At 38.9% G+C, this 622-nt stretch overlaps 1 pseudogene; it reads left to right on the top strand.

The window, feature by feature from the left end:
- Nucleotides 1-622, top strand: part of LOC119361474 — a 2870-nt pseudogene that overhangs the window by 731 nt on the left and 1517 nt on the right.

Here is a 622-nt window from a genome sequence, read left to right as displayed (position 1 = left end):
GGGGGGGGGCTTTCTCTTTGTTTTTTTTGTTAGTTTAGTTTTTCTCTTTTGTATTTCTTTTCTTTTATTTATTTACTTTTCTGTTTTAAATCATTTTAAATTATTTAGGCCTTTTATAAAAATGTGTATACTATACCATATTTATCCATGTAATATTTAGTACAACCCGAACATTTTTATTTTAATGTTTCAAAATCTTTATTATTTACCAAACTTTGAATTTGAATTTTGGACCGATTTTGATCTAACAATAGACTAGCCGCAGTAATCGTGGTGACATGGCACCATTAGCGTGGGATCACTGTAGCTTAATTATCCGGGCGTCACAGTTCCATTGCGAGTTGCTGTTTTGGTGCTCATTCTTTTTTCTCCCTAGGCCTTGTTGTGGTTCGTTGTCAGTGGTGGAGCAAGCTGCTCAGCTTCCGAGATGTCGGCCTCCAGGGGTTTCGGTTTGGTTCTGTAGCCAACCTTCCTCTCCGTTTGTTTCTTTCTTCTAGTTTTGGGCTTTCTCTTGGTCCTTCCTCTGTAATTTTCTTTTGCGCCTGGTGTGCGCTTACATGTACCTGTACTGACTGCCAAGTCACCTTCGAGTTGGAATATAACAAACGGTGGGGCTTTTAGC

Source organism: Triticum dicoccoides, chromosome 2B (assembly GCF_002162155.2).
Source record: "Triticum dicoccoides isolate Atlit2015 ecotype Zavitan chromosome 2B, WEW_v2.0, whole genome shotgun sequence".
In the NCBI taxonomy this organism is placed as follows: domain Eukaryota; kingdom Viridiplantae; phylum Streptophyta; class Magnoliopsida; order Poales; family Poaceae; genus Triticum; species Triticum dicoccoides.
This window is presented reverse-complemented; position numbering and strand designations above follow the sequence as displayed.